Below are 19977 nucleotides of genomic sequence, written 5' to 3' on the forward strand. Positions count from 1 at the left end.
CCCCCATCCTCCCCGCAAACTACGCCCCTGCATACAGTGTAAGCTTTTTGAAGAATACGGAAGGCGGAATGGCGGAACCACTTGCAAGGTGATCATTTGTGTTTATAAAGCATATAGTTGTATTTTTTTCAAAAATGAACGATCGTTTCGCTAGATAAGACCCTTATTCCTCGTCTGGTATCGTTTAGAGCCCTTTGAAGCTGCACTGAAATTGTAACTTTGACCTTCAACAGTGGAGTCCATTGAAGTCCACTATAAGGAGAATAATCCTGGAATGTTTTCATCAAAAACCTTCATTTCTTTTTGACTGAAGAAAGGCATTGATATCTTGGATGACATGGGGGTGAGTAAATTATCAGGAACATTTTATTTGAAAATGGACTAATTCTTTAACTGTGTAAATTCACCTCTTGTGGCTTATTGCTTCAATATGCAGCACTGCATCAAATACGCTTAGATGCAGTGTGGGTTATTTGACCATCTCACGGCAGAAGAACAAATAAAAGTCATTCGACCCTTTTTGTGAATGTAGGCTTCAGTGATCTCATTTAAAAAGACATAATATCTGTTAGAGGATGCTCTTCACATCAGGAAGTGAAATATGTCCCAAAACAAGGGTGAAGTAGATTATCTCATTAACTTTAACAGGCTCATTTTTTTCTCGCTGAGATCTAATGGAGATGATTCGGTCAGTAGATTTTAGAGGAGGCGCCTCAGTCCCATAACTGTGTTTGTGAGAGGAGGTGTTAATCGCAAAGAAAGAGAAAGACAGAGGGAGACGCATTTGTTGTGGGTTATTAACTTGTGAATGAGAGAAAGTGAATCGCTGTGTTTGTATGGAGCATTACCTCCCTATTATGCAGTGAACGTCTGTGATTATATCACAGTTAGAGCTCATCCATCTATCTATCTATCTTGCGAAAGTTACTTTGACAGTATATACATTAATAGCAAACTGTAAAATACACTATGATACATACTGTGAAGATCTAACCATCAAGAATATCTTAAACTTAAGTGTTTATGCAATCCTGTGTTCTCAGCATGCAAGTGTGTGGGATGTTTCTAGCTCAGCGTCATATGTGCTGTCACACTATAATTTAAGGAAGTAAAAGCTGAGGACCAGTAGACTGTATGAGAGGCCATCTAAGAAAAGAAAAAAAAAACCTGCAAGCAATTGAGCTGCTGTGAGTTCTGTGCTTTAAACTCACCAAACACTGAATCAGCCAACCACTGTTCTGCTTGGAAACCCTGAATCTGACAGAAAGAGTAACCCAAGCACACCTCTTCCCAGACCAAAGGCGGTAATTATGTTTAATTGTAGTATATTTTATAGTAACGAACTTTAATGGGTAACACTTGTCAAAGTCAGGTCCTGCTCAGTTGGGTTTTGGTGTACAGTGCCAAAACTGTGTGTGTGACTATGTGACTGTGTGTGTGTGTGTGTGTGTGTGTGTGTGTGTGTGTGTGTGTGTGTGTGTGTGTGTGTGTGTGTGTGTGACTGTGCTTTTGTTTATATTACATTGTGGGGACCAAATGTCCCCATGATGTAATATAAACCTGAGTTCACCTACATCGTGGGGACCAGCCAGCGGTCCCCACAATGTAAATGGGTTTATAAATCATATAGAATGAGTTTTTGTGAAAAAGTAAAAGTTTGCACAGTTTCCTGTGAGGGTTAGGTTTAGGGGTAAGGGCAGGGTAGGGGGATAGAATGTACAGTTTGTTCAGTGTAAAATGCATTGAAGTCTATGGAAAGTCCCCACAATTCACAAAAACAAACATGTGTGTGTGTGTGTGTGTGTGTGTGTGTGTGTGTGTGTGTGTGTGTGTGTGTGTGTGTGTGTGTGTGTGTGTGTGTGTGTGTGTGTGTGTGTGTGTGTGTGTGTGTGTGTGTTTGTGTGTTCAGTCTGTTTTCAAAACGAATTGGATTTCATTTTTTTTTAGCTTTAGTCAAAGCTACTCTCATCAATACAATAAAAATGGATGGTGAACAGGGCCCGGCGCAATGCGGCGCCAAGTGCGACGTAAGTGTTTTTTGTAAGTGTTTTTTGCTAGTTTCAGCCCAACGCAGTTATCATTTTCACATCCAGCACCCACGTTGACTAAATAGCAAATGCACTCACGGCCATCTATTCGCTTATGGGCGTGCTGGTCTGAAAACCTGGTTCAGGTGCATTGTTGGCGCGTTGTTATTTTGAGGCAACTGAAAACGACTGCGCAATTGACCAACTGAATCCTGGTTTAAAGTCAATGGTGCTATATCTTTTTGTTATTTAAAGGGCGTGTTAGTAATATGCGCCTATAGGCGGGTACACAACGCATGTGTACTCTGCTTATTACACACACAGCGACACACAGCAGCACACAAACATTTTTGAATATTAAAAGTAAAAGGATTACTCTCTGGAGAATTCAGTCTTTCCGTCTGCAAATTCCGCCATGTAAATAGCCAATCCGCCATGGTCCACTAACCATTTTTTTCCATCATTAAACTAGCAAAAGTGGATTCGGACATGCCCTAAGTGCACCTGCGCCATGCGTTTCAGACTATGCTAAAATAGGGCCCAAAATCTTTAAATGGTGTGGGCATATTCACTTTCTTTGTATGGGAACATTTTGCCAAATCGCCTCTTCCATCCACCGAAGAAAGAATCCTTATTTTCGTTAAAATATATTATGTCTTTAAATATTGTCTCTGATGTTTTCACTTCATATTTAGTCATGTTTATTGAGTTTAATTCATGCTGTCTGTCATAATTCTGCCTCTTCTGTGTGCAGTAGCCCCCGTGGTCATGACATGTGGTCTCAGTCCAGATCAAGTTCATTTCCACTTGACTTTGCTCCTCCAAAGTTTTAACATGGCCCATCCTCTGTTTACACACACAGCATTTCACATGACTTCAATTTGGATTTGAAGTTTCAATTGGCAGCATGAATATTGACCTTGAGTCTCTCAGCACATATCAAACCATGCCCTTCTCCGGGTGAGTCTGGGCTTATAGTGACAATTTGCCTTAGGAGACAAGTTGGAATGAAAATTTTTGCTCTGTCCATGCCAAACTTATGGCTGACTACTTAGAAGCATCTCAATTTAATTATCCCGCCCTTTCACATTTTCCTTTCACACATTCTTTTGTTCAGCCAGCACGTTTAATTATCTCTGCTTGATTCCGGTATTATTTTACAAGAATGAAGACTTGACTGTGCCCTCAACCTCCTAATATTGCAGTCTGTCCAAATGAATGTGCTATATTGGTTGGCATGGCTCTCTCTCTCTCTTTCTCTCTCTCTCTCTCATTTTATCAGCCAGAGTATTCCCTCACTGTCCACCCTCGTTTCCCACATCAAACGTTGTAGTGCCACATTTCTCTCTCCTCACCCTTTGGGTCCAGCTGGCAGCAGTGATCTGTATGCCATATGGGCCACTGCTATATATAGACCAGCACATTCACGTCTACTGTACATCCCTCCATCTAATTCGCATCATATAGGGCTGATGAAGGTCATGAACTTACAAAACGTGCAAAACAAAAAATGGAGGTTAAATCTCAGAGCACGATAAAGCGATAAAGACAATTGGATTATCTAACCTTGCCATGTGTATGCACCTTGGTCAATGGACGCGCTGCTAATTCGTAGGATTAAGCAATGTAATATGAAATTGTTTGTACAGGGCTGGGATATGATCAGTGTGTGTTTTTTTTTTAAACTAATTGTTTGCAGGAGAAGAAATCTGGAGGCAGAAGGTTATCTTCGGAGCAAAGTTTTAATTTCCTGTGTTGTCTGCCTATATGGTCTGGGAATTTCAACCTGTTGAAGTAAGGCTGAACAATATTTCGAAATAAAATTGAAATCGCGATATGGCTTAGTGCGATTATCAAATTTTAATTAAATAAATGCACTGCAGTTTCAGAGTGAAGCAGCTCTATGCTACAAAAAAAAAAAAAAAAACATGATGTAAATATTTGTATTATAATTTTACAGTTTTACTATGAAATAATTTATTGTTTTTTTATGAAATAATCCTTTTTATTTTAAAATGTAATAACATTATTACAGTATATTTCTTATTTTAATATTTTTTGATAATCACCATAAATATCATAATTATTTTATAGTCATATTAAATGGGTGGTTGAAACGGTTCAATATTGAAACTTTGTGGCAAGAGACATTGTGACTCTATGCTTACTGAAAGTAATGAAAGTTTTTCCCAAATAGTTCAGCTTTAAAAGGACACATTGCAAAAAACAAAAAAAGTACTTTTTCTGCTTTTGTTAGAATTCATTTTTCTATGCAGATGCACTTCTCTACAAAATCTCCCCAATCAATCTATGATAATTATTTTCCAATTAGAGCTATTCAAGTCATCTTGTGAAAATTCATGTATTTTATATTATTTTGTGACTGTTCTATGTGGCAAACGTTAATTTTCGAACAATTTGCTTTGTTATAAACAGCATAATGAGTGCTTTCATTCCATAAGGAGCGCCAGAGTTTCGTGCAGACAGGCGTGATCGGGTGGGTGAATTTGAAATGGGGCAGTGAAGGAAAACCATCAGAGATTCCATATATACTGACGTTCCACATACCACACACACACACACACAGACACGGGATAAAGTTGGTGGAAAGATCCATTCAAGGCGCTCATATTTGTGTAATTATTTCTATTTTATGAGACAGTGATGTTCCTGTCAACTCAATGTGAATTTACGGCACTAGCATGCTTTTGGTGGAAAAGGGCAACTGTGAACCATTAAAAGAGAAAAATGAATAACTATAATCATACTATGCAGGAATTGCTAGATTACAGCAAAGGAACCTGATTTTCAGAATTTGCCTTTTTCTTTGATTCGTCTGTGATTTTGTTTGATGTATTGATTGATGTATTTGTACGAATAGATTTTCCTGACAATGCCATATATATTTCATTATAAAGTCGTAACGCAAATCCCATTCATCTGTCTATTATAAGGAACACATTTAAGCAGACAGAGAGAGAGAGAAAGAGACAGAGAAATGACAGATGTCTTATAATATCTGCCGGTCTGTATCGATTAATCTGTCACCATCGTTTGCTCCGTACATGCACATTGTTAGTGTAGATATATGGCAGGGTGGTTTCTACTCCAAACACACTCAGATGATTTGCGGGCCGGATTATGGTATATCTCTGAACTGTTCCCCTGTTGGTCTGTGGTTCGAGGCTCCACACCAACACACACATGGAGTTGGTTTAGAGAGGGAAGCATCCTGTCCACTTTTATTGGTTGACCCAGTGTGCCAAAAACACAGAACAGGCCTTCATTCTCCAGATAAAGGACATTACTGTCTTAGGTTTATTTTCATGTCCAGACATTTTCATCAACATAGTCAGTATTCTAGAATTCAGTCCAATATCTGCCCTGTAACAGCACAGGAATGTTTACTTAATATAAAAAAAAAAAATAAAAAAAATAAAAAAAAATACACAGCATATCTTCTGTGAGTTGTAGTTTATTATTATGAAAATATTAAATAATAAATAAGCTACTTGCACTGTCTATGTATCATAAGAAAAGCACATTTATGAAAATACTATCTAATTTAATAAACTATTAATAATGGATTTCAAAGCTATCATATGACTTCGTATAGATGCTCAGCATACTTTCATGCTACTTTTTGTCACAATAAATCACCATCCTTGTCTGAACAAGAGTAGCGCTGGCATTCTGCCAAAGATCTCCAGTTGTGTTTCATTTAAAATGTAAAATAATAAAATCATACAGGGTTGGAGCAACATGAAGGACGGGTAAACGAGGACAATTCTTTTTGGGATGAACTATCCTTTAAAGGCTCATTGAGCAGCTCATCTTGGTAGGTGGGCAGCAGCTGGCACATGGGGACAGAGAGCACAGCAGTTGTCTCTGGATCAAACACACTGGGCACAATCAGTCTGAGAGGATCACATTGCTTCTGCATTCCTCCAACTTTTGCAGAGGATTTAGAGCACAAAGGCAGATCTCTGTGAACTCTTCTAGACAGAATCCAGCACACACATATATTTATCTATCTGCACCGCAGTTTCTTTTGTTCTTAAGCTAAACATAATTACTACATTCTAACCCAAACCGTAACCCCGTAAAAATGTTTTTTTTTCTTTCTTTCTTTTAGATTTAGTAAATTTTGTGTCATAGACTGTATTTTACAGGATGAAGCCACTTAGTACTTTGTGTTTATCATTGTAGATACAGTTTTTCTTTTAGCATTATTCCAGGCAGGCAACAATAAACTTGGGTGCTTCTGAAATGAGAGAAATGTTCTAGTGCCAGTATAAAACTAGCGCTGCCATGACAGGCATCCAGTTTAGTGCGTATTTCTATGGTAATACTATTATTCATGCAATAGCTTTTAAAACAAGGGTGTAACAGTGTTGCCAATAATAAGCCTGAATAAATGAAGACAGGTTTTTCTGTATGACTTTTGGGCTGGATGTTTGAACTCATTTTTAACAAATTAACTCATTTTATTTTTTTTATTTTTTTTTTAATCCATGAATTATACTATGGCCTGGTTTCACAGACAGGACTTTATAAATGTGTCTTAGAAAAAAAATATTATTGGTCTGAATCTTGAGACAAAACAATGGTGCTGGCTTATTTTAAGATGTGCCAGTGCAAGTTACTTTTAGTTAAAACAGCTTTAGCCTGGGACTAGGCTTAAGCCTTGTTTGGTATTTGCATACTACAGTAGGGCTGCCCTCGACTAAAGATTTTTCTGTTTGACTAGTAATTTTAAGCGATTAGTCGAATAATCACATGTTTATTAATAAACCATATAAATCATAATAAAGAGCTTTTAATGCCTTCATAGCCTAATCAGTGCTCAAGCACGCATAAAGCTTGCTACAGCACACTGGCAGAAGTAATGATTATGAATGCGTCGGGGGAAAAAGCAAGAAGACTGCTTTAACATTTTAAAAATTAATTGATAAACTAATGTTTTCTTTATTTTTGACTGCAGTGATGAAGCTGATGATGCTGACTCATCTCTGCAGTAGTGGACGCACCTATATGCACGTTTAATACGGATTACATAACCTGAAAATATCTGTTTTTTATTTCAATTGGTTTCTTTAAAGTAGACATTTCGCTTTCTGTAGATATATTTTTCAAATCTGTGAGGCAAGTTTACCTGGAGTTTCGGTTCTTTATTTTTTTTTTTACATGCTCTAGTTCACAGAGAGAGAGAGATGGCAGAAAGCACACCCTGTTTGCTTTCATTATTTTACAAATGCACAACCTTTTGTTGTTGTTTTGAGGGCACACAAATAAAAGTAGACTCTTCACATATTCAAAATATGTATTACTCTTATCTGTATGACCAAAAATGACAGAGTATTTTAAGTGCAAGTGATCGCACCGGCGCCTCCATGTTAGCTGCCATGCATTAAGCGCACTATTATTCAGCTTTCACACTCCGCACAAACACTTGAATATCACACATTTTCTCTAACGCTAAAGTGAGCGGCCATGTAAAGTTGCTACTACTTACATGTTTCAGGTGATAAGCCATATTTGAGGTCAATGAATGATAGGCTAGCATTTGGATGTCCTGCCCGATGTACTGTAATTACCACGTAGACCAGCTGTTAATGATCTGTCCGTCACAGACTGCGTGACTTCGCCACATCCTGTGGATAGTTTTTTCGAGCCTGGTCTCATTAGAAAAACGTACCTGTCGGAAAGTTTTCGTGAGTCGCAAAATACGTACCAATACGTACATATCACTGCAGTTTCAATGTGAAATGTCCACTGAGTGGTGCTAAAAGCATGTTATTTTTTTGCCGCAACAGATAAACATGAATATCGTAAGTTTTTATGGCGGTGGTTTTTATACAAATCACTGCAGTTATGATTTGAAATTTTGTCCGGTGTGTGGCGCTAAAAGTGTAATGCTCCAATACGTTTTAAAATAACTTACCACCAACACTACCCCTAAACCTACCTGATAGTGTTAACAAATGAAAATGTGACATAAAAAGCATCTTTAATCGCGTCGTTTTAGCTTGTTTTGATCTCTCATCTTTGAGCTCTTTTACCGTGACTTGTTTTTCCCTGTATTCGTATAGGCTTCCTCATCCTAAATCCAACTCCGTATCAACTGAGCTACCGAGCAAGCTTGTTATGTTAGTAAAGCGAAACATATGGAGCTGGTTAACCGATGCAACGTCCAACATATATTCGTTTACAAATCGGGCACTTTGGTAAAAAGCATTGAAGTAGAGTTGGAGACGTAAAAACAAGTCTTTATTAATCCATAATCTGACCTTGTAATCATAACTGTGTATGGAAACGAATCAAAGTGTGTGCTGTTTTACTGCCTCTAGTGTTCATATCTGTTGGAAACTGCAGTGATATGTACATATTGGTACGTATTTTTGCGACTTGTGAGAACGTTCCCACAGGTAGCCTACGTCTTTTCATGAGACCATGTTTTTTTTTTTTCCCCTGCGATAAAGCGACTGATACAATTTTGGTTGACTAAGCCTCTTCTCATCGACTAACGGTTGGTCAGTGGTAAGTGTTCCTTTTTTTTTTTTTTTTACTTTTCATCAAATTGATCAAAAGTGACTGTAAAGGCATTTATAATGTTACAACAAAAAAAAAAAATCTGTCAAATAAATGTTGTTCTTTTGAACTTTCTATTCATCATAGTTTCCACAAAAATATTAAAGCTGCAGTCCGTAATTTTTCCTCTTTGTCGCCATCTCTGTTTGAAACCTGCAATTGCAGTTGTTTACGGAATTATTATCTGTATGTGCGATGTGCCTCGGCTTGGTTCCTCAGCGCAGATGACCCAGAGATAAGTTTAACTATTGCAGCTGCTGTGAGAAAAGGCTATAACAGTTGCAAATTGGGCTAAGGTAAGGATATAGTTTTGAATACTGGCTGGTTACGTACATGCTCATAAATTGATTTTAGATAATTTTCAACCAAAAAAAAGTTACGGACAGCAGCTTTAAGCTGTAAAGCAGTGTTTTCAACACTGATAATAATAATAGATCAGTGGTTATTATGGGCAGCTTTATATTGCAACAGCAAATGAAAGCAGTTAGGCTGTGGATGGATGGCTACAAAATGTTGTATGCAAGCTGAGGTCATAAATCAAATGCCATCATGTGCATGTTGGAGGCATGAAACCAGAATGCCATGACTGCAAGTTATGAAAGTGAATTGCAAGATCATGCATGATTGCTAGTGTTGATGCATGGATTTTATGTTTATTCTCTGGGTCAGCGAAATCCGTTTTGCCAATGTACGTTATTACATTTTAAACTGAGAGTGCTCCCATGTGGAGCTGTACCTGCATCGTGCACAAACATATACTGTAGGAAAAAAACGGGACAATGGATGAAATATGTTCTTGTTCATCTTTGTTTTCTGTTCTCTGTCTCCAGCCTCATCTCAGAATGAAGTGGTTTAGTGTTTCAGAGTGTTTTAGCCCACCTGCCTTCCATGTACACAAACACACTCACACACCTGCTCCACTCATATATAATGATCTCCCCCTTAAGTGCTCAAGACCAACCATATACCTGCAGCTGCAAGTCTAACAGATGGATTTAACAGGCCAGGATCCAACACATATCGACACGTAATAGACTGGATCTCTTAAAGTGTACAGACCAGAAGAGTTAGAAATTAGACATTACATTTAAAAAGATGAAAATCAGATAGTATTCCCTGTGATTAACCACTCACATCAACATATGATTTTGTCTAGAGTTAGAGTCAGTCCAGCAGAGCCATTAATACACCTATGGAAGAACAGAAATCTGAAGCTTTTTTTGTTTGTTTGTTTGTTTGCTAATGCATTATATATATATATATATATATATATATATATATATATATATATATATATATATATATATATATATATATATATATATATATATATATATATATATATATATATTATAATTATTATTATTAGGGGCCAAGCACCAAAGGTGACTAAAAGTTATGGAATTCAAAAAGTTATGGAATTCAAGTCGATTCCTCCAACCGAATGAATTGTACGTAGTGCTTGCGAAAATAGACATAAGGCTGTATCTCCACAACGCTTTATCGTATTCAGACCAAACTTGGTACATGTCATCACAAGCATGACCTGAGGCATCATTCAGTGTTTCGGCACAGTGCCACCTACTGGTGTGGAGATATGAAAAATGGCTATTTTTGCTTATAACTTCTGATGGGTTTGTCCAGAAATCATAAATTTCTCTAAAGGTTTTTCTCTTCCATAAAGGTCTCATTAGATTCGGGGCATCATGCCGAGACGAATGATATCCAGTTTTCCCATATCAGACATTTTAACCATCTGCCATTTTGAATTTTGTTCTAAAATGCTGTATTTTATGAATGCATGAGCGTATCTTTATGAAACTCGTATGGGTCACCAGCTCAATGACCTGAAGGAGTCTGAGAAGTTTCAGACCAGCGCCACCTTGTGGTCAAAAGTTATAACAAAATTTACAAAAATGCTAATAACTTTTGACTATTTTAACTGATTGTATTGAAAACTGAAACTGAAAAAGTTGATTCCTTGGGTCATGCCGAGAACATAGATATCAAATTTGCCATAGTCGGCTGAACTTCCTGTCCGCCATATAGTTTTACTTTAAAAACCTACTTTTTCGAACTCCTCCTAGACCGTTGCTCCGATTTTCACCAACATCGAACCACATCATCTTCAGACCATGCCGACAAACATTTATGGAATTCAAATTAATACGTCAAACCGTTTTCGTATACCGGGGCAACGAATTTGAGGCATGATGCAAAACCCAGTCTTGAAACTGTATCTCTGCAATGCTTTGACATATTGACACCAAACTTTGCAAGTGTCATTGTCACCTCACTCTGACCATACCACATCAATTTGGTCACAGCGCTACCTATTGGTCGAAAGTGACGAACCAGTAAATCCTCATTTTTGATCATTTTTCAACTCTTTTGCCTAAAATGATCTTAATAGGTCTTTAATTGCTCACTGCTGCTGTTGGTCTGATGCTCCCAGCCATGTTGGCTGGCTTGTGTGCTGTTTTTGTGCTTGGCCCCGTAATTGCTGCTTGCAGCTATATTTATTATTATTATTATTACTAAAGTCGAAAATTCCCTTTTTTGGCCTGGAAGGTAATGTTAATTTCTGAACAACCTACTGTGTATTATGATCTCCTGCCTTAAAGAAAGCTTAAATTTATGGGCTGGGTAGGCAGTCACTTTCCGTCTAATTAAAATAGAGTGCTTGTGTTGAATGGCTTGTTCCACCTCTCTCTCTCTCACACACACTGAGAGAATTTATAAAGATGTAAACAACCTCAGTAAAGCCATATGACGTCTGGTTTGTACCATACAGTACAGAAGCCTGTATAAATAATGTAAACGATCCCCTGACAATTCAGTAAAGAACTGGAGAACTGCTCATGAACTTCACTTTCATGATATACTGGAGCCATTAACCAGGAGTGTGTTTGAATGCATGTATATTGCGTGTGTGTTTGATGACGATTAATGACCAGGGCTTAGGCGATCAGGATCGGCAGGGTTAAAGGTTACATATCCGAGCAGACTTGCATATATTTTAATGTTTCTGACTCTCCTTCACTGTGTGTCCTGCTTTTTTTGCATAGGTGGCTCCTGCCTCTTGAAATCTGAACCAAGCTGAGTGCAGAAATAAAATCATAACGGTGATTTGTCAATGAAGTGTGTGTGTGTGTGTGTGTGTGTGTGTGTGTATGAAGTGACTGTGAACCCTAAAGGCGACATCAATCTAGATGAGACAACTCCCATTTGTTTTCATCAGTAGAAACGTGTGTGTGTGTGTGTGTGTGTGCTGACTCAGTCACATCAGCTCCTTTGAGGCAGGACCGCTGGGCTGTTTACATCACTGTCGTCATGACAACTCCTCACCACCACACACACACACAGTCTGAGCCATCAATCATCTCCAGGAAATGAAACTGCGTGCTGATCCCCGCACTGTTTTGTTTGACACAGCATTCTTACACACACAGGTACACTATAAAACATGTTAATAAATTAACTGGAAAACAATGTAAAAACATTGCTGTAAAACCTTTTAATCGTTTAGCTGTAAATTACCTTACAAATATTAAGTCACATTTTAAGAAAAAAATACATGCTATTTTACTGTAAAGTACTGTACAAATTATATATACCTTCTAATTTACAGTGAATGTTAATTTATTATTATTCATTAGATTTAAAAAGATAACACTATACATATACTTTTACATGTACATAATAATAATAATAATAATAATAATAATAATAATAATAATAATAATAATAATTAGTATAAAGTACCAAAAATACAGACCAAAATGTGTTTCTTAATTCCTGAAATGCTGTTGTCACCATATTTTACTTTCTGGAAACCACAGCAGAATGTACTTTCTGGCAAACACTTTTTTTTTTTTTTTTTTTTTCTCATATTTAATAAGGTTCCCACCCACCCAAGTGTACATCATTTCTAAAAGCCAAAAGTGTGATTGTTTTGCTTTCCTTTTCTAACCTATTTTCTTTTTTTTTTTTTTTTTTAAATTGTTTGGTTGGATGGTTCATTTCTTAGTCCTGTTTGCATGAGCATGATTCTTATGCTGGGACAAAGTAACAGAAGGGGTAATTTGTTGTTGAAAGTCATTGGTGATTTAAAATGAAAGTCTGTATTTTTTACATAAAAACAGTGTTTCAAGGGCTTTCATATGAAAATCAGCCCTGTGACAATTCAACCGTCATCTGAAATGTGTCTTACAGGGACAAAAATAATACGACTATGCCAGGAAATGTGATTAAATCAGATACAAACTATATTTCACTTTCAAATCAGAAATTTATTTGAGCAAGGATTTCTTGTGTGATCATTATAATTCAGAGCAAATACCATTTTTCTGAAGGAAGAGAAAGGGGCTTCTGAACTGAGAAAGGAAGGACTGTAGATCAAACCGGACAGCACATATGCTTTCAAGAAATTCAGCATCAAGCCACTTTTAATGTTCAAAATTAACAAAATTTTGTCACTAAAAATGTAATGTTTTGCACTTTTAATTACACTAAACACATCCCAGCTGTGGTTTCAAGTAATTAATTTCATATCATTATCTTTTCATGCGTTATCTTCATAAAAACACACATTTCCTGAGTGAAGCAGCATTTTGAGAGGATACAAGCTCAAATCACTGACGCTAATGATTGCTCATTAATCATATGTCTTGATAAAGTTTCTACAAGACATACTCCTACAGGCTCTGAGAGAGAGAGAGTGATGAGAGATGGATTTTTAATTTTCTACCACATTTGAAAAAATTATGTTGGCTCAAAAAAAAAAAAAAGCTACAGTTAGCATCATTTTTTTTTTTTTTTTTGATTTATGACAACTTAGAGTGAAATTAAGTTCAACAAACAAGATACACTGAGTTAGAGGTAATTTGTTACATAAGCACAAATTTTTAATTTGATTACTCAAAAAATGTAAGTATTTCCAACTACTTGATCAAGCATCAATCTGTTTAACGTATAAAGCGACCATATCTCTTAAAAAAAAATAAATTGGACTAAATTGCTCAATTTATGTGGATTAGTTTTCTCTTTATGAACTTTTTGAAGCATCAAAGTGGTAGTTGCATGGATTGTCAATGAAAGGACAAAAAACACTCAGATTGTATTAAAAACATCTTCATTTGTGTTCCAAAGATGAACAAAAGTCTTACAAGTTTGGAACGACATGAGGATGAGTAAATGATGGCATAATTTTCATTTTTGGGCGAACTAACACTTTTAGAGTGAATCTGTTAAATTTCTTCTTGATTGTACATCTCATTGTTGTCAGATTTAGTTTGAGTTTGTGTCCGTGTGATTGTAGCCATTCAAATGATACAATTATCTCATTATAGCCTTTAAATCTAATATTTATAAATATACTGTATTTGATCTTTTTAATATTTTGCTGTTACTTGTAATTATTTTATCATTTCAAATTTACCAGTTAAATTTAGCTGGAAAGCCATTAAATAAACTATTAAAAAGTTTCATGGCACAACTTGACAACACTGTAAAAAGTGAAACATTGGATTAACTTAATAAAATTGAAGTAACCATTCACAATAAAGATTTTACATTGACCTAATGTTCAGAAACCATTCAGTTCAAACTAATTTTCTGCATTTCATGCAAACTCTTTTCTGAATTTGGTGTAAATCAATATTTTAAATTGGCTTAAATTAAAAAAACAAGTTTCTTAACAGACTTGATTTCATGCAAACTCTTTTCTGAATTTGGTGTAAATCAATATTTTAAATTGGCTTAAATTAAAAAAAAAGGTTTTTAAGAGACTTGGTCTAAATTTAATTTTCTTCAATCTGAAATATGTATTCATTGCAAGTAATATAAATTGCTTCACAATTGACAATTAAAAATTTTAAATTCTCTCAAAATATATATATTTTAAATGAGTCAGATCAAACATTATTTTAAAAGATTTATTAAATCACTGTTCTTAAGATTAGACTTTTTTTGGCAAAACAAACATTGTTTTACAAATACAAATATAATTCAGAGAAATAAATTTAAATCAAATACAAATCAGAGATATTGCCACATCCAGTAAACAACAAACAACTACTAATACGATGTAGTGGAGACTGGGGTGAAAGAATTTCTGCCATCCTGTGTTCATCAAAGCACTGAAATGGAGGCTGTCAGTCAGTCATTGACTATGCAGCAGAGTGGAGAGGCGACATATTTTGGGGGTCATTTTTCTTGCGCCAAGTTCCATTAAAACTTTCAGGAAAAACTCAAGTGAATTTCAGTTCTTTTGGATACTCGAGGTATACCACATATGTTAGTCCAAACAGCATTGCTACAGCAGCTGCGGTTGAGGGCACGTTACTGAGGACCTCTGTGGACTCAATGAGAACCCTGGTGTCTGTCTGTCTCACAGATTAAGACGGCCATTGTTTGCTCCAGTCCATCACCTGGCATATCCTGGCAAGACAATACATAGTAATGAATAAAGAGTGTATCAGTATCTCAGAAAATTAAACACTATTTTGGTTTTGAGTGGTTGATAGCACTGTTGCGGTCTATTGTTTTTGTGTGCAGATCTCAGAGCCTAGGCTGCCTACAGAGACGCGTTTTTTTGACGGCCTGCTTATGGGGCGGGCAGCTAGCGGATCATAAGGATGAATGTGATCATTTATGTTTGGGCCTGAAATCGCTGATACAACCTTTAAAGGGATAGTTCACCCAAAAATGAAAATTTGATGTTTATCTGCTTACCCCCAGCGCATCCAAGATGTAGATGTCTTTGTTTCTTCACTAGAACACAAATGATGATTTTTAAATCAACCGCTGCCGTCTGTCAGTGGTACAATGGAAGTCAGCGAACTTGGACTATAAGAGTCGAAAAAACTTCCATAGACAAATCCAAAATTAAATTAAGACACGAAACGATCGGTTTGTGTGAGAAACCGAACAGTATTTATATCATTTTTTTACCTCTAATACACCACTATGTCCAACTGTGTTCATCAATCGATTTGTGATGTCTGAACTCGCTCCGACAACGGAAGTGATGTCTAGCACTCATTGAAGTATATGGGCGAGACATCACTGCTTTTGTCAGAGCGCGATCAGACATCACGAATCGATTGATGACCACAGTTGGAACATAGTGGTGTATTAGAGGTAAAAAATTATATAAATACTGTTCAGTTTCTCACACAAACCGATCGTTTCGTGTCTTAAGACATCAATGTGTCGTCACGAGCGTTGGTGGCGTTTCGTTTGGATTTGTCTGTCGTGTTTTATTTACTTTTATAGTCCAAGTTCCCGCTGACTTGCATTGTACCACTGACAGACGGCAGCGTTTGGAGTTAAAAATCTTAATTTGTGTTTTACTGAAGAAACAAAGTCACCTACATCTTGGATGCGCTGGGGGTAAGCAGATAAACATCAAATTTTCATTTTTGGGTGAACTATCCCTTTAAAACAACCAGGGCATCCATAACACTTCAGCTGAGCCAAATGCAGATTGCCTCCATATAACACCACACTGAAAAGGCTAACAATGTTAGTTTTAGGGGCATCATGCTCAGATCTTCACTCATTGTGGTTAGACGGAGTTCGTTTTGAGCACAAACGATTGAGTTGTCAGGGTTTTAATGTTGGTATCATACAGGGCTGTACAGTGTGACAAACATGCTACAAAAGAAATCAGTCTGTGCTGACAACTTTCAGGCTACTGGTGCTAAAAATCTTTTAACCTTTGTAGCACCAGTGTTACGCGCAAAAAAAGTTAACTTGGGTAAAGTTGGTTTTATATTCGCACATTCGGACTTCTGATAAATTCAGACTTTCAATAAATGTGCAATACATTAATGTTTGCGAATTTTAACCAGCGACACGATATTGACAACCAACCATTGTCAACTTACAACATTTTTCACAGTCGATCAAAATAGGCAAGTATTGTTTTAATGGCATATTTACTTCTGAATGTCCAATGTAGTGTGATTAACAAGGCTATTGAATACGGATGTCTGAATGTGCGAATATAAAACCAGCTTTACCCAAGTAAAAAGTTAATGTACAACCCTGTCATAGCGACCATAGAACAGACCAGTTAAGATAATATCAAACATATTTGATTCAGTCTGACTCAGTCGTAATTGTACATACCTCATCTAAACGATGTAAAATCCTGCCATTCTTTTCTTTTGTCACGCCACCCTTTTTCCGTTGTGATTCTCATGAACTCTGCACTGATCTAAAAAATGAAAAGAGCAGAAAATACAAAGTTTGGGATTAATAATTGACCAAATTATTTAAATTAGTAACAAAAGCTGTAATCAAATTACTGTTATGAATACCAAATGAACAAGAATCAACATAGTTTTGTACCAAAACTGACCTCTTCAATTTGAAAAAGTGCTGGCCACCTCTCCCACAACATTTGCAATTCTTCCCAGTCAAATATTAAATTGTCATCTTTCTGAAACATAAGTAAATTAATTATCAGTATCTTACCTGGCAAAAATTTATTTATTCAATGTTATCTACATTATATTGCAACTGCAGCAGCATTTTGAACATTTGCAAAGATACGTTAAGCCATTAACTTTTAAATGAATCATTATATTCAAATTGCAAACACACCAGGACAGTCTCCGCATGAAAGACCCACGACTGGTAGATGAACGTGCTTCTACATTTCTCTCCGAAACGATAGGAAATTAAATTAGATTGAATGGAGGATTTTAACTGTGACAAGATGATTGACAGGGCAGTTTACGATGACAGGATGCACGCGACAGATCCGTCCGTTAAAGATGACAAAGTAGTAACTTATCTCCCATGGCTTGCATACTCTTTTGCTACACACTCAAAAGTTTATACTTTTTCTCCACAAAAAGAGTACATACTTTTAGGGCGTATAAGTAGGCGAATTGGGACGCAGCATATGTAATCATTTGCTCCAGCCCTGAATCAGTGCAATCAGTATTGAATGTAATGCACGAATCACCTACTGACCCCAACCCCCTCCCCTCAATGGCAAAAACAACTTACCAGTGTCAGCGAAGACTGGACAACCAAAACTGGCACCAGGAACTAGGCCTACCAAGCAGCAGCTTTCCTAAAATTAAAATCCAAACATTAATCCATTTTAGTTTTACAGTTTCAAAGTGTAAATTAATTTTCCTCACATTCATTTCCTGCCTTCGCAAATTTAAAACATAAAACATATAAAATCAGCGTTTATAATGGCATTGAGCGCCCGGAGGTGAGCCAGTAACGTTAAGCCTAAATTCTGAGCGGGAAACGTTACACGTCACTCGCATATTGAGGTGATTCATTTCTTTCGGCAAAGAAATGCAATATACTCAAGCTTTAGTCATGAATACAACTAAAAAAATATTTTTTCCTTTCATAATATCCGTTCAATCGGTAGATAATATTAAGTTCTTGGATTTCCCAGGAAAATCGTTAGCTGTAAAATGGCGCAATGTTAACGCTATACCGCTAATGTCAAAATTAACGTTATAATAAATTCTAATCTGCGTATCTGTTCATTAAAATGATATGACGTTAATGCTATTCAAGTATTTAAATGCTGGATGAGTTTCCTCATTACTTTAACGTTATGCTAGAAAGGTCGCGGTAGACTGGCTATCAGTAAAACAGTGACAAGGAAGTCACCTTATAAAAACTGAACTAGTTAACGTTACCTTATAAAAATTATAGTGTGAGTGCTGAAATAAAGGGCAAGGATAACACAGACGTACAATTTTGATTAATTCCTCCCTTACCTGACAAAGTGTCCTGTCCTGTTCGCTTCGCGCCTCCTCCGACTTCTGCCACTTCTGCTGCCGTAGGTCTCTTCCAGAACCTTCTCTCGAGTTTTCATGTGTGCGCATGCGCAAACCATGCTTAATCTAATAAAAGTCGTTTGATCGAATGTATGATTTAAATTTCATTGTTATGTTATAATTTTATATTGTATCGATCTAAGAAAATAGATTGAAAGACACATATAAATTACAAAATGTAATTTTACTTAACAATCTAATAATTTTAGGCTATTGGAATGGAAAAAAATATATCAAACGAAGAACACCAATGTTTTACTTTTTACAGTGAACTTGCCCCATATAGGTCAGCATGTGTTAATTGCACTGTTTTCCTGGTCAATCTCAGTGGAAATATTCAGTTAATTTTTTAGCCAAGACTTTAAGATACTGTATGTGCCTACAGAAATTGATCTTGACAACTTTCCTAACTTGCTCCTAGCACTCACTATACAGTACACCAACTTAAAGTGTGCATATGGATGAGTGTGTATACTAACATGTGAGTTTGCATGTAAAGACAGTAATCTTAGACTAGCAGACACACAGATGTTGGGTTTCAGTTTAAGAGAATGCCATTACTTTTTCATTACTTTGTCATTACTTTTTATAGTTTCCAAGAATGTTATTACAGAATTTCTTTGAATTGCAGTTAAATTGGTCCATTCATTTCTAATTCCAACTCATGAAATGAAAGGAGCCCAATAATCTTAGACTAGCAACATATAGATGTTGGGTTTCAGTTTGGACTGTAATAGAGTCCACACACACACACACACACACACACATGTTTGTTTTTGTGAATTGTGGGGACTTTCCATAGACTTCAATGCATTTTACACTGAACAAACTGTACATTCTATCCCCCTACCCTGCCCCTACCCCTAAACCTAACCCTCACAGGAAACTGTGCAAACTTTTACTTTTTCACAAAAACTCATTCTATATGATTTATAAACCCATTTACATTGTGGGGACCGCTGGCTGGTCCCCACGATGTAGGTGAACTCAGGTTTATATTACATCATGGGGACATTTGGTCCCCACAATGTAATATAAACAAAAGCACACACACACACACACACACACACACACACACACACACACACACACACACACACACACACACACACACACACACACACACACACACACACACACACACACACACACACACACACACACACACACAGAGAGAGAGAGAGAGAAAGGAAGGCCCGTCCCATCGTGTTGGGGCCGGTAAGGAAACAGGAGATAAATGTGAAGGGGTTAGATAAACTGAGCTCTGGCACATAGACCAGCTTGAAGAATAATTCTCACATAACAATATACCCATCTCATAAATCTATAAAGAACGAGAAAGAGAGTGATAACATCCCAGCAATGGAAGCCCTTGAGAACATTACAGTGACCAGTCACAGAAACAGGGAATTTGAGCTAATAAAATCTCTGTATTTTCTATAGATTTAGTTCCTTAACATCCTACGCTTTTTCTCTACAGAAAGAGAAATGCTGAACAAAGTCTCCCATTTTTCAGGCGAGCACCTTGTTTTGAC

The 19977-nt window shown here is 36.7% G+C and overlaps 1 long non-coding RNA gene across 1 annotated transcript; it reads right to left on the reverse strand.

Annotated features, from left to right (window-relative positions):
- Window positions 1-14837: 14837 nt before the first annotated feature.
- LOC137036465 (uncharacterized) lies at window positions 14838-18468 on the reverse strand. Its single transcript, XR_010897203.1, has 5 exons — window positions 18383-18468; window positions 17643-17709; window positions 16987-17067; window positions 16755-16842; window positions 14838-15059 (listed from the first exon to the last, which is right to left on the reverse strand). It is a non-coding gene; the product is annotated as an uncharacterized lncRNA (long non-coding RNA).
- Between the last annotated feature and the right edge of the window lie 1509 nt (window positions 18469-19977).

The sequence above is a fragment of the Chanodichthys erythropterus genome, chromosome 14 (assembly GCF_024489055.1).
Source record: "Chanodichthys erythropterus isolate Z2021 chromosome 14, ASM2448905v1, whole genome shotgun sequence".
Classification (NCBI taxonomy): domain Eukaryota; kingdom Metazoa; phylum Chordata; class Actinopteri; order Cypriniformes; family Xenocyprididae; genus Chanodichthys; species Chanodichthys erythropterus.